Source organism: Staurois parvus, unplaced genomic scaffold (genome assembly GCF_062004578.1).
Source record: "Staurois parvus isolate SC_StPar_1 unplaced genomic scaffold, SC_StPar_1.0 ptg000423l, whole genome shotgun sequence".
Taxonomy (NCBI): domain Eukaryota; kingdom Metazoa; phylum Chordata; class Amphibia; order Anura; family Ranidae; genus Staurois; species Staurois parvus.
The window spans coordinates 4094315-4106637 of NW_028318219.1; positions in this window are offsets into that span (position 1 = coordinate 4094315).

The following is a 12323-nucleotide window of genomic DNA, read 5'->3' on the forward strand; positions in this document are numbered from 1 at the left end:
TAAACAAAATCCCAGGTTCCAATTAGTCCAGGACATGTCCTGGAGTCGAGCATTGGAACACTGGGTATGCTGGCACTGAGCATGCTCCTGTCCTACAGTGTCTACAAAGTTCCAGCAGTGATCTCATCAGAAAGAGGCAGTGTGAATCATGGGACAGACATACGAGGGCTACTTTTTTTATTGCCATTTATTTGGGAGGGGGGATGGATGAGTCTGCCACTGTCCACCAGTGCTTGGAGAGGGTGTTTGGTTACTAAACATTAATGATTTGGTATGTTGGGGATTTACTGTCACTGACCACCAATATTTTGGTAAAAGGTGGGAGCACTGCCATTGATCATTTGGGATGGTGTGTTAGTGCGGCTGTGAACCTTTATGTAACAATCACATCAAAATTCAAGTATTTCAGCACCTCATTGGGACACTAACCACTTAAAAAATGTCCATTCATTTACTATTACAAAGGCAAGAGAAAGGAGAGGAAATCTCTACCACATAAGGGGAATTTTACCTTTAGGCAGTTTTCCCTCGGGGACGCTTTCCTTACATGCTTTGCATCAGCAACAGTTATCAATGACAGGCTCCTTACCTTCAATACTTCCTATGATCATATCAATGCAGTGGATAACTACTAAGGATTAGTGGTGCAAACGAAAATTCAAAATGCACTTGGCTGAAAACCGAAACTGAAATGCACAGTTTTGAAAAATGAATATATATTTTTTGGAAAAAATATACACTTTGATTAAAAAAAAAAAAAATATATATATATATATATATATTATATACACCCCAACTTTTTTGTAAAATATGAAAGAGGATGTTATGGCGAATAAATAGATACCCAACATGTCACGCTTTAAAATTCCAAACGCTCGTGGAATGGCGTGAAACTGCGGTACTTAAAAATCTCCATGGGTGATGATTTAAAAATTTCTACAGGTTAGTAGTGTAAAGTTACAGAGGAGGTCTAGTGCGAGAATTATTGCTCTTGCTCTGACATTCGTGGTGATACCTCACGTGTGTAGTTTGAACACCGTTTACATATGTGGGCATGGCCTACGTACTACGTGCGAGCACTGGGGGGACAGGGCACTTTAAACTTTTTTAAATTATTATTTATTTAATGTTTTTGTTGCGTTTTTTTGCACTGTCCCTTTTAAAAAAAAATGTTTAATCACTTTTATTCTTATCACAAGGAATGTGAAAGAAATAATTAGTGACAGGTCCTCTTTATGGAGAGATGTGGGGTCAATAAGAGCCCACATCTCTCCTCTGCAATGTAAAGCATTAGATAAAAAAAAGCATTGATCTAGTGCAGGGGTGGGCAAACTTTTTGACTTGAGGGCCGCAATGGGTTCATATATTGGACCCGGGGGCCGGACCAAGAGTAGATGAATGATGTGTATGTGTCATCCATAGTAAGTATAGTAATATTCCCCCATAGTAATTAATCCCCCATATAGTAATTCATCCCCCATATACTAATTCATCCCCCATAGTAATTCATCCCCCCTATAGTAATTCATCCCCCATAGTAATTCATCCCCCCTATAGTAATTCATCCCCTCTATAGTAATTCATCCCCCATATAGTAATTCATCCCCCATAGTAACTCATCCCCCATAGTAATTCATCCCCCCTATAAAAATTCATTCCCCAAATTAAGTCCCCAAGTCCCCCGTGTCAATTCACTTACCTTTGCTCCGCGCGTTCCTCTCGCCGTGTTCCCGCGCCGTTCCGGCCTTCAGGGCGGACTGTGAGAGGAGCCTAGCTCCCCTCCCCTTCGTCACGCTGCCCCGCCTACACACATCCTGACAGCCACATCCGCGGGCCGTAGTTTGCCCATTGCTGATCTAGTGCTTTTAAAAGAAAAAAAAATGGCTGAACTGGAAGTGACATCGCTCCAGTCCTCCAAGGAGATAGAGATGAGTGGAGGCCATCTTTCCTTCATTAATCTTTATGCCCAGCGCTGGGATCATTCGATGGATTCTCAGGTAAGGCCTACCAAGTGCAGGCGGTGAGGGGCAGGGTTTTTTCGGCACCTTTTTTTTTTTTTCTCCTTCACATATCGGCCGACAGGCTGTAAGGGGTGTTTTCGGCCAAAACGTTTCGGCCACCAAGATTTTGGTGCATCCCTACTAAGGATGCATCTGTTCCAAAACGGAGTACTCGTGAAAATTCTCCTGGTACCCAAAACAGATACTTTGCAGTGCAATATGTGTCAATATAAAATATAAGGATGCAAATTGCATCACAAAGAATAGCATGCAATTTGAACAGGAATGCAGTGCAATTCCTGTCCAAATCGCATGCAGTTTCCCCTCTGCTCCTGTGTGAACCCATGCTTGTCAAAGGCTGAGTTCACACAGGAGTGGTGCGGGAAACCTCCCTGCACCAATCCCATGATGAGCGGGGAGTGGAAGGGCATGTGTGGGGATGTATATCTTGGTGTCGGCCATCAGGCAGATTAAGCAGCCGCCCTCTGGATTCTTAGCTGTAGAACTCGGTCCATGATTTTGCACTGGTTTTCCTTCCTCCTACTTGCTACATACAGTTGCAAGGAGAGAAGAGAAAGTTCCCTTGCAGGGATGATAGTACAGGCTAGACAGCTTTTCATTGGTCAGCACTGCCTGATTGCCAACATTTTGTATTGATGCAAATCGCAAAGTATTGGTACTTGCACTCACCGATCAAAAAAAGATTATCAATGCATCCCCAATACCTACAGCAGGGGTACTGAATTAAAACTCATGGAAGTCCAACCAGTAAAGTTTTCTTCGAACTGCATTTTTTTTTTCCTCCATCCCTCTCCTACTGTATATCACACTCCCTATACTTCAGTGTCCTCACTCCCCCCCAACTTTACATCAGTTTCACCTTCACCGTAGTGTTCTAAGGCCCCCTGCACGTCACCCCCACCCACCCCTTTACAGTACACCCCCATTATTTTCAGCTGTCCTCAACCCCCCCTTAAAATCATTATCCCCACCCCACACTACTGTCCTCTTCCCCTTCACTCCCAGCAGAACTGTGCCCCCATAGCATTGCCCCCCCCCCCCACATCTCTCCCAACAGCCCTGCCCTACTTTACCCCACCCCATACATCAAACCCCCACCACACACACACAGCACTGCCCCCTTCACACCCAACCCCAGTAGTATACCCTGCTCTATTCACATCAACCCCACCCCCCACTTCACATCCCTACTCCACAGTACTGTCCTCTGCTCCTTCACATCCTCCCACCACAACACTGCCCCCCCTTTACATCTCCCCCTCCATAGCAATGCCCCCCTCCACGCATCACAAATCCCCCCCAACAATAGTATTATCTGCTCTTCTCGTGTCAACCCCCCCACCATATGCACACAGCACTGCCCCCTCTTCACATTTTGCCCCCCTTTACATCACACACATAGCCAGAGTAGTGTCCCCGTCCCCCTTCACTCTACCTTAGAGCGGGGAGCAGGAGGCGGAACATTTCTGGATCAGGTGTAGGCAGCACAGCTCCTCAGTGAACAGAGCCACTTCTTTCTCCCCCACCCTCTGCTGCTTTTATAACAGCAGAAGCAGACAGCAGAAGACCGAACATTTGTGGAGTGAGTGTGGAATAGCAGCACAATATTGAACAGAATGCGGGAGCTGTCATAACATTTCTGGATCGGATGCAGGAAGCACAGCGCAGCATTGAAAAGAGTGCGGGAGCGGGAACTGTCATAACATTTCTGGATCGGATGCAGGAAACGCAGCACAGCATTGAAAAGAGCATGGGAGCTATGGGGGTTAACTTTTTGTATTAACCAGCAGGTGATTGGCTGCTATCACTGCCCTGCTTCCAATCAGACGCTGGTCAACTTAAAAAATTAACCGCGGCAGCTCTCACACTCTATTCAATGCTGTGCTGTGCTTCCTGCATCCGATCCAGAAATGTTATGACAGTTCCCGCTCCCGCACTCTGTTCAATGCTGTGCTGTACTTCCTGCATTCGATCTAGAAATGTTATGACAATTCCTGCTCCCGCACTCTGTTCAACGCTGTGCTGTACTTCCTGCATCCGATCTAGAAATGTTATGACAGTTCCCGCTCCTGCACTGTGCTTCCTGCATCTGATCCAGAAATGTTATGACACATTCCCGCTCCCGCCCTCTGTTCAATGCTGTGCTGTACTTCCTGCATCCGATCTAGAAATGTTATGACAGTTCCCGCTCCCGCAGTCTGTTCAATGCTGTGCTGTACTTCCTGCATCCGATCTAGAAATGTTATGACAGTTCCCGCTCCTGCACTGTGCTTCCTGCATCTGGTCCAGAAATGTTTTGACACATTCCCGCTCCCGCCCTCTGTTCAATGCTGTGCTGTACTTCCTGCATCCGATCTAGAAATGTTATGACAGTTCCCGCTCCCGCACTCTGTTCAATGCTGTGCTGTACTTCCTGCATCCGATCTAGAAATGTTATGACAGTTCCCGCTCCCGCACTCTGTTCAATGCTGTGCTGTACTTCCTGCATCCGATCTAGAAATGTTATGACAGTTCCCGCTCCCACGCTCTGTTCAATGCTGTGCTATTATTCCAGACTTGCTCCAGAAATGTTCTGTCTCCTGCTGTCCATTCTGATGTTATGAGGCTAGGTTCACATCTGTGCGGGTGGTGCTTCTGTAGATCTGCACAAAAATCTGTTGCAGCCGCACCACCCACACAGAAGACTGTGGACCCACAGGCGGGTGTCATTAATTCTAATGGCACAGCTCCTGTACTGGAAATCGCAACAGTACTGGGAACCAAGGTTCCCGTGTGGACTGCGTTTTCAGAAACGCAGGGACGTCTTCCCTGCACGCAAAACATGGATATGTGAACCGGGGGTAACAGCAGTGGGGGGTGATGCATCTAATAGCGTAATCAGGTCCGGGTGAAACGGGCTAGGTCCACCATTTCGTGATGCCTGACCTACAGTATGTTAATGTATTTTATGGCTATACTACAATATAAAACCATATCAGGAGGAGGCATTGCAGACAACATCTGAAAATTAGAGCTGACTTTTAGGTAAAGCCTTGGGTGATGAGGGAGGAAGGATCCTTCTGCTAGGACTTCACTATCCTTATACAGTAAATGGGTCTCTGTTTTGGCTCCTCGTCATTATTGACTCTTAGCTATAGCCCTGTTTACAAAGTCCTTTGTATTGGGGTGCAGGATATACATTTCAATTCTTATTCAACTTACGAGTCAGAAATGTAACAAGACACTTCCTAAGTGTGGTTTAGCTTTCAGAGTTTAAACATTGCAAAAACTTTGTGAATCTAAATACCTGCTATATATACTTGTACCAAGTCAGGCCAGGCAACAAGCATGTAAAAGGTCAGTAATGGTTGCGGTTTCAACACAAATGCATCAACATGTAAGGTCTGTGGTGTTTTTTTTGTAAAACCCCCTTCCTCTAGCGCAGAGGTGTCAACTGGCAGCCCTCGAGCTGTTGTGTAACTACAAGTCCCATCATGCTTCTACCTTTGGAAGTCATGCTTGTAACTGTCAATCTTGCAATGCCTCATGGGACTTGTAGTTTGGCAACAGCTAGAGAGCCACCAGTTTAACACCTATAGTGTATCACAGTTAAATAACTATTAAAAAAAAAAAAAAAAAAAAAAGAAGAAGAAAACCCCAACTCCCCACAACCTCCAGCTTTACAAGTCTGGCTAGGTGAGAACATGGCCTAGAACCTTCTTCTTGGAATGTGAGGATTCCAAATCTTACAAGATATTGCACAGCACTGTGCAGATGTTTCTACCAAAAACCAGGATTCTTGATGCTCCCAGGCCTTGCCTACAGCCAGCTGGATGTCGGCTTTAAAAGTGAAACCAAGCACTAAAATTAAAATGGCTGTAAACCCTTATATCTATCCAGTGAAGTGAGTAGCCTCAGGTGCCACAGAGAGGAAATACATTCTGCTACACACGTTGTACAGGTGAAAGTCGAAAAATTAGAATATCGTGCAAAAGTTCATTTATTTCAGTAATGCAACTTAAAAGGTGAAACTAATATATGAGATAGACTCATTACATGCAAAGCAAGATAGTTCAAGATGTGATTTGTCATAATTGTGATGACTAAGGCTTACAGCTCATGAAAACCCCAAATCCACAATCTCATAAAATTAGAACATTGTGAAAAGGTGCAATATTCTAGGCTAAAAGTGTCCCACGCTAATTAGGCCATAACACCTGCAAAGGGTTCCTGAGTCTTTAAATGGTCTCTCAGTCTGGTTCAGTAGGAATCACAATCATGGGAAAGACTGCTGACCTGAGAGTTGCGTAGAAAACCATCATTGACAACCTCCATGAGGGAAAGCCTCAAAAGGTAATTGCAAAGAAGTTGGATGTTCCCAAAGTGCTGTATCAAAGCACATTAATAGAAAGTTATGTGGAAGGGAAAAGTGCGGAAGAAAAAGGTGCACAAGCAGCAGGAATGACCACAGCCTGGAGAGGATTGTCAGGAAAAGGCCATTCAAAAGTGTTGGGGACTTTCACAAGGAGTGGACTGAGGCTGGAGTCAGTGCATCAAGAGCCACCACACACAGACAGATCTTGGACATGGGCTTCAAATGTCGTATTCCTCTTGTCAAGCCGCTCCAGAACAACAAAATGTCAGAAGCGTCTTACCTGGGCTAAAGAAAAACAGACCTGGTCTGTTGCTCAGTGGTCCAAAGTCCTCTTTTCTGATGAGAGAAACTTTTGCATCTCATTTGGAAACCAAGGACCCAGAGTATGGAGGAAGAATGGAGAGGCACACACTGCAAGATGCTTGAAGTCCAGTGTGAAGTTTCCACAGTCTGTGTTGATTTGGGGAGCCATGTCATCTGCTGGTGTTGGTCCACTGTGCTTCATTAAGTCCAGGGTCAACGCAGCCGTCTACCAGGAGATTTTGGAGCACTTCATGCTTCCTTCTACAGACGAGGTTTATGGGGATGCGGACTTCATTTTCCAGCAGGACTTGGCACCTGCCCACACTGCCAAAAGCACCAAAACCTGGTTCAATGACCATAGGATTCCTGTGCTTGATTGGCCAGCAAACTCACCTGACCTGAACTCCATAGAGAATCTATGGGGCATTGCCAAGAGAAAGATGAGAGACATGAGACCGAACAATGCAGAAGAGCTGAAGCCCGCTATTGAAGAATCCTGGTCTTCCATAACACCTCAGCAGTGCCACAGGCTGATAGCTTCCATGCCACGCCGCATTGAGGCAGTAATTGCTGCAAAAGGGGCCCAAACCAAGTACCGAGTACATATGCATGCTTATACTTTTCAGAGGTCCGACATTGTTCTATGTACAATCCTTGTTTTATTGATTGCATGTAATATTCTTATTTTCTGAGATTGTGGATTTGGGGTTTTCATGAGCTGTAAGCCATAATTATCACAATTATGACAAATCACGTCTTGAACTATTTTGCTTTGCATGTAATGAGTCTCTCTCATATATTAGTTTCACCTTTTAAGTTGCATTACTGAAATAAAAGAACTTTTGCACGATATTCTAATTTTTCGAGTTTCACCTGTACCTGTCTGTCTAGCTGCAATCTTTCCTACATCCATGCAAAATGCAGAATTTATATAGTATGTCTGAGATTTCAGAAAAAGGGGGGCAGAGAGCTGAACTTACACTTTGCAGAGCTCAGTAAGGAGAGCTCCAAGAGCTGATTGGAGAGAAGGGACACCCCCTCCCCTCACAGGAACAGAGCTTGAGGCTGTCAATCTGGCAGTCCCTCCCCCGTCATTTTTTTTTTCTCTTGGTGGCAGAAGTTATTCATGCTTGTGGCAGAGGAAAGGAGCCAGAACTGACATTTAATGCTCGGGCTAGGGACAAGTACACACTATAGAGGGATAGGATTTGTTCAAATTTTATGGCTGAGGTTTACATCCACTTTCCCTCCACCCTATAGCAGAAGTACTGCTACAGGGCAGCACAGCTGCACAAAATCTATATATTTCAGGTAGGGGGCGCATACGCCACTCGACCCACGCCACTATTGGCTGCTGGGGATGTCATTCACCAGGTCCCAGCTGGAATGCGGTGATCATTGGCAGGGGAGAGAGGTGTGTAAACAACACCAATCTCTCTCCGGTCAGCATGGACATGTCGCTTTGTATCTCTCTGGACAGCAGAGCTTTATAAGAAATAAAAAAAAAAAGCAGCATGTCTCCTAAGTAAAAACAGTACACAATGTAAAACACAGCACAGTTAACCCTTTGATCACCCCAGATGTTAACCCCTTCCTGCCCAGTGTCATTAGTACAGTGTCAGTGCTTTTTATTAGCACTGATCACTGTGTTCCTCTCACTGGGGATGTCAGTAGCAGTTAGTGCCCACCCAGTGTCAGAATGCCCACCGCAGTCCCACTATAAGGTGGTGATCTCCACCATTACTAGTATAATAAAAATTCCAGTATATATACCGCCAATATACACTTAAGAATTTTTTTTTTTTTTTTAGCAAAGACAAAGCAGAATAAATTGTGCCCTAAATTTATGTAGAAACTTACTTTTTTTTATTGTATATAGTTTAAAGCAAAAATAGACTTTTTTTTTTTTTTTTACAAAATTGACAGACTATTTGTTTATAGTGCAAAAAGTAACCGCAAATGTGATCAAATGCCACCAAAAGAAAGCTCAATTCATTTATGTAGTGATGCAGGACTGTGCAATTGTCAACGTAATGCAGGGAAGGCAAGTGGTTAAAATTTCTTCCTCTCCAGCCACCATCTCCCTTTTTTTCGTATTCACATTCCAGCCTGCTCACTCTCCTTCATTCTGGCCTTGGTAAGGATACTGTGATTCTATTCATACAGGTCAGCAGATGACCACCCCTCTCCCAATCGTAGGGGAAGAGGCGCAGGACCATTTCAGCATATCAGTGTTTTTTTTTTTAAACTTTATAAAAAGTGCAGTGACACTTTATTCTTCTTCACTGCAGAGACATGCAGTGCCTACCTGGGCATTGCCATAAAATGGAGCATGTCCTAATTTTACTGCACCTCTGAGCTGTATTGAAACACGCTCCATAGAATAATTTTTTTTGTTCACCCAGTGTGAAAAAGAACAAGGTCACTGCCCTGTGTGTGAATGAACTTACCCTTAAGCAATGAATGTGACTTTCACCCAACATTCTCTGGTGGAAAATCTGGCACTGCCATGTAAAAAAAAAAAAAACAAAAAAACCCCTCACCTACAGCTGAAGATCCACCCCCAGAGATTGATTACTGAATATGCTCAACCTTTTGACATTCAGGGCCTACAGTCAATACACTAATGAGTACTGATGAGCAGAAAGTCTGGCAGAACACAAGTTAACAAATCTCTGCTATAATGTACCTGAGTAATAAAAAAAAACTTTAATGTAAAAGGGCAACATAAAACTAGGACGATATTTGACACAGTTTCTGATAACACAGCAGTATCTGGTTTAAGGGATATAATAGGAATTCTCAAGGTGCTCATCAGATATTTTGGTTCCAATTTTTGCCCTGTGTGTGCTTCATCCTTGAAAAGAGTTGCTCACAAATCTAGAGGTTCCTGAAAACTAATGACGTGAATAAATGTGTGATTGCGAAATGTGAGATAAATTTATTTTTTCCCCCCTTCTCAAAAATAAAAACAAGTCCAGTAAATAGTCAGATTTTTCTTCAACTACATCTGAGTGCAAAACACATTTAAACAAAAAAAATTCCCCCTTCAAAACTAAACAAAAAACCCCTGGTAATTAACCACCAGCCTACAGGGCACTTATACCCCCTTCCTGCTCAGGCCAATTTCCAGCTTTCAGCGCTGTCACACTTTGAACGACAATGGCACGGTCATGCAACACTGTACCCATATGAAATTTTTATCATTGTTTTGAGACAGAGCTTTCTTTGGGTGGTATTTAATCACCTCTGGGATTTTTATTTTTTCTTAAACCAAAAACCACTGAAAATTTAAAAAAAAAAAAACTGAAAATTTTGAAAAAAAAAACCATTTCTTAGTTTTCATTATACAATTTTGTAAATAAGTAATTTTTCTCCTTCACCGATATGCGCTAATGAGGCTGCAGGGATGGACACTGATGAGAAGGCACTGGTAGGTTGCACTGATGGGCATCGACAGGCCTCACTGATATATGGCAATGTTAGGCAGCACTGAAAGGCAGTTCCAGTGGGCACCGATATATGGCATTGATGTGCACTGGTATGCACTATGTGGCACTTCTGAGGCCACACTGATCATCAGTGCCCTGATGATCAGTGTACATGTCCCCTCCGCGGAAAGCAGATTACCGGCTCTGCTCTCCTCTCAAGCGGTCAGCGTGACAGCTCAAGAGGAGATAAATACCGATAACCGGCATTTCCGTGTTTACATGTGATCAGCTGTGATTGGACACAGCTGATCACATGACCGAGCCAACATCTTCGGCTCTTTCCATGATCCGCTGTGTCCAAGGGACACAGCGCACCAGCGATCGCCGCCCACTCCCTGAGCCGTGCATGCACAGTGAGAATGGTAGGATGTCATTTAACGTCCTATCAGAACGAGAGAACCACCTTGCACCCGTCATTGTACTATAGGGCGGGTGGAAGGTGGTTAAGTTCAGGATTTTGTGTTGAGACCCCTTCTATAAAGTGTTCCTTTTTGAGCACAATGGCAAGGTCAGAAGACCAGACTGATCCACACACACTTTGCATTTGTTTTTTTTTTAATGAAATTAAGATCATTTTGCAGTTGGCATCCCAGTTATCTTCCTTAGAATTGGAACTGCATTGTATAGCAAGATGGTCTTGTAGAAACACGCTAATGACTTTCTAAACAGAAAGTATTCAAGGTCACAGAGCATAAACTCTCAGTAATTAATGAACTGGATCAACAACGATGGTTTGTGTCTGGCAGTGTTCCAGTACAGTCTCATTAATGGAATGCGTGGGACAGAAATGCAGAGCCTTGGCACGTGGCAGGAATAAAACATGATTAATTGCAAAACGGTACCTGTTGACTATGCAGAGTAAACATAGCTATTTTGGTGCCTGGAGCCACTCAAAAGCAACTAGAAAAGAGTGAAAGGGGCAGATTTCTAAAAACCCAAGTCAAAATCAGACACCTCAAGCTGGGTAGATTCACAGATTCTTCAGCAAAGTAATGTTTATAAGAGCCAGTGCCAATCATAGAACATGCTTGGCTCATAGGGGAGATTTACTAAAAGTGGTGCACTCAGAATCTGATACCCAATCAGATTCTAATTTCAGCTTGTTCACTTCAACTTTGCATAGAAACAAATTGGCTTCTAGTTTTTTTTGTGTTTTTTTGTCAGAGCTGCACAAGATTTTGAATGCTAGTTTTAGTAACTAACCCCCTGCAAGTTAATGCAGTGTATGTTACAGCACCTTGTTAGAATAACACCCAACATACACTCCCCGGCAGTACAGTACACCATGAGGCTGCTGAAGACACTGCAGGCAAGGTCTCTCTGACCCCCTCCCCCATGTATGCTGGAAGCCCACTCAAAATAAATAAGCTACTTTAAGGGCCAGTTCACACTATAGAAATGCAGTCCAGATGAATATTTGCATGTGCGTTTTTGGTGCTTTCCAGTGTGTTTTTTTCCCCTCTCTTTCATCAATTTAAATAGGGACATGTGCGTTCCACTGCATTCCAGTACAGTGCAGAAAAAATGCAGCATGTTCTACTTTTCTGCAACTGGAATTGCAAACACTGATGTGAACTATGACATTGACAACCATATAACCTACTTTCTGTGCGTTTTGGATGCAGAACAAAAAAAAACACAACTGAAAACGCATTTAGTGTGAACTGGCCCTAAAGCATATCTAACCCAAAAACAAAAATATGCAGCTACCACAAGAACTGGTAAGATGCAATACAAGTTCTCACTTTGAGGGAAAGGGAAAAAAAAAACCCCACCATATACAAAGAACTGATAAACTGCATACTCTTTATGAAGAGCACACCTTAAAAACACAAAATTTACCCCAAAATTCCCTTCTCTACTTAGACCATCTAGTTGTCTTAATACTTGAGGGGTTTTAACCACTTCAAAAACGTGTAATATTTGTTTACCATCGGTGTCCATTTGGAGGCGCTTTCATTTCCTGTTCTATAGAAGAGAAGTAAAAACGAATCTCTCCATAAAGAGAGAGGGAAGTTGGCACTGGAACATGTGTCCCCTGGGAATAGTTTGCCCCTGTTTTACAACTAAGTCAAAATTGTGGAAAGAAACCGCCCTCATACAAATTTTTGTTTGGGTTTCAGACCAGGTTACAGTGGTTTCTTTCCTTTACCC